This window comes from Triticum dicoccoides, chromosome 5B (assembly GCF_002162155.2).
Source record: "Triticum dicoccoides isolate Atlit2015 ecotype Zavitan chromosome 5B, WEW_v2.0, whole genome shotgun sequence".
NCBI lineage: Eukaryota > Viridiplantae > Streptophyta > Magnoliopsida > Poales > Poaceae > Triticum > Triticum dicoccoides.
Genome location: NC_041389.1, coordinates 460216504 through 460219882, shown reverse-complemented (window position 1 = coordinate 460219882; position 3379 = coordinate 460216504).

Here is a 3379-nt window from a genome sequence, read left to right as displayed (position 1 = left end):
TAAGTTGCACTATCATTATTAAACTTATATATTTTGGCTTCAACACTATGAATACATGTATCACTACTATCGAGATTCAATAAAAATAGACCACTCATCAAGGGCGCATGACCATAAAAGATATTACTCATATAAATAGAACAACCATTATTCTCTGATTTAAATGAATAGCCATCTCACATTAAACAAGATCCAGATATAATGTTCATGCTCAACGCTGGCACCAAATAACAATTATTCATGTCTAAAACTAGTCCCGATGGTAGATGTAGAGGTAGCGTGCCGACCGCGATCACATTGACTTCCGAACCATTTCCCACGCGCATCATCACCTCGTCATTAGCCAATCTTCGCTAAATCCATAGCCCCTATTTCGAGTTATAAATATGAGCAATGGAACCAGTATCAAATACCAGGTGCTACTGCGAGCATTAGTTAAGTACATATCAATAACATGTATATCAAATATACCTGTCACTTTGCCATCCTTCTTATCCGCCAAATACTTGGGGCAGTTCCACTTCCAGTGACCAGTCCCTTTGCAGTAGAAGCGCTCAGTTTTAGGCTTAGGTCTAGACTTGGGTTTCTTCTCTTGAGCAGCAACCTTTTTGCCGTTCTTCTTGAAGTTCCCCTTCTTCCCTTTGCCTTTTTTTGAAACTAGTGGTCTTATTGACCATCAACACTTGATGCTCCTTTTTGATTTCTACGTTCGCAGCCTTTAGCATTGCAAAGAGCTCAGGAATAGTCTTGTTCATCCCTCTCATATTATAGTTCATCATGAAGCTTTTGTAGCTTGGTGGTAGTGATTGAAGAACTCTGTCAATGACACTATCATAGGAAGATTAACTCCTAGTTGAGTCAAGTGGTTGTGGTACCCAGACATTCTGAGTATATGTTCACTGACAGAACTATACTCCTCCATTTTACAGCTGTAAAACTTATTGGAGACTCCATATCTCTCAATCCGGGCATTTGCTTGAAATATTAACTTCAACTCCTGGAACATCTCATATGCTCCATGATGTTCAAAACATCGTTGAAGTGCCGGTTCTAAGCCGTAAAGCATGACACACTGAACTATCGAGTAGTCATCAACACGCGTCTACCAGACATTCACAATGTCTGCAGTTGTGGGCACGGGTGGTACACCTAACGGTGCTTCCAGGACGTAATTCTTCTGTGCAGCAATGAGGATAATCCTCAAGTTACGGACCTAGTCCATGTAGTTGCTGCCATCATCTTTCAACTTAGCTTTCTCTAGGAACACATTAAATTCAAAGGAATGGTAGCACGGGCCATTGATCTACAACAACATAGACATGCAAAATACTATCATGTAATAAGTTCATGATAAATTAAAGTTCAATTAATCATATTACTTAAGAACTCCCACTTAGATAGACATCCCTCTAATCATCTAAGTGATCACGTGATGCAAATCAACTAAACCATGTCCGATCATCACGTGAGATGGAGTAGTTTTCAATGGTGAACATCACTATGTTGATCATATCTACTATATGATTCACGCTCGACCTTTCGGTCTCGGTGTTTCGAGGCCATATCTTCATATGCTAGGCTCGTCAATTTTAACCCGAGTATTCTACGTGTGCAAAACTGGCTTGCATCCGTTGTATGTGAACGTAGAGCTTATCACACCCGATCATCACGTGGTGTCTCGGCATGACGAACTGTAGCAACGGTGCATACTCAGGTAGAACATTTGTACCTTCAAATTTAGTAAGGGGTGATCTTATAATGCTACCGACGTTCTAAGCAAAATAAGATGCATAAAGGATAAACATCACATGTAATCAAAATATGTGACATGATATGGCCATCATAATCTTGTTCTCATGATCTCCATCACCGAAGCATCGTCATGATCTCCATCGTCACTGGCACGACACCTTGATCTCCATCGTAGCATCGTTTTCGTCTCGCCAACTATTGTTACTACGACTATCGCTACTTCTTAGTGATAAGGTAAAACAATTACATGGCGATTGCATTGCATACAATAAAGCGACAACCATATGGCTCCTTCTAGTTGCTGATAATTTTGTTACAAAACATGATCATCTCATACAACAATTTATATCACATCATGCCTTGACCATATCACATCACAACAAGCCCTGCAAAAACAAGTTAGATGTCCTCTACTTTGTTGTTGCAAGTTTTACGTGGCTGGTACGGGCTTCTAGCAAGAACCGTTCTTACCTACGCATCAAAACCACAACGATTTTTCGTCTAGTGTGCTGTTTTAACCTTCAACAAGGAACGAGCGTAGCCTCACTCGATTCAACTAAAGTTGGAGAAACTGACATTCACCAGCCACCTATGTGCGAAGCACGTCGGTAGAACCAGTCTCGCGTAAGCGTACGTGTAATGTTGGTCTGAGCCGCTTCATCCAACAATACCACTGAATCAAAGTATGACATGCTGGTAAGCAGTATGACTATTATCGCCCACAACTCTTTGTGTTCTACTAATACATATAACATCTATGCATAGACCTGGCTCTGATACCACTTTTGGGTAACACAATAATTTCAAAAATTTCCTACAACCACACAAGATCTATCTCTAGGTGATGCATAGCAACCAGAGGGTAGAGTGTTGTCTACGTACCCTTGTAGGCCAAAAGCGGAAGAGTTATGGCAACGCGGTTGATGTAGTCGTACGTCTTCATGATCCATCCGATCCTAGCACCAAAGGTACGACACCTCTGTGATCTGCACACGTTCAGCTCGGTAACGTCCCATGTACTCTAGATCAAACTGAGGTCGAAGGAGAGTTTCGTAAGTACGACGGCATGGTGACAATGATGATGAAGTTACCAGCGCAGGGCTTGCCTAAGCACTACGACGATATGCCCGAGGTGGAAATCTTTGGAAGGGGGCACTGCACACGGCTAAACAATCAACTTGTGTGTTCTAGGGTGCCCCCTGTCCCCATATATAAAGGAGCAAGGGTAAAGGACGGACGGCCCCTGTAGGTTTCCACCTAAAAGGAGAGAGGGGGAAGGAAGGAGAGGGAGAGGGGGAAGGAAAGGGGGGCGCCGCCACCCCTTTCCTTGTCCTATTCGGACTCAAGTGGGAGGGGCGCGCGGCCTGTGTCGTGGTTCTAAGTCTGACAGTAGAGTGGGGGGTAGGTATGGAGAGGCAAGGTCCTAGCTATGGAGAGGTTGTAAACACAAGAGATGTACGAGTTCAGGCCCTTCTCGGAGGAAGTAAAAGCCCTACGTCTCGAAGCCCGGAGGCGGTCGAGTGGATTATGTGTATATGAGTTTCAGGATGCCGAACACTTCTGCCTGTGGAGGGGGGTGGCTTATATAGAGTGCGCTAGGACCCCAGCCAGCCCACGTAATGAAGGG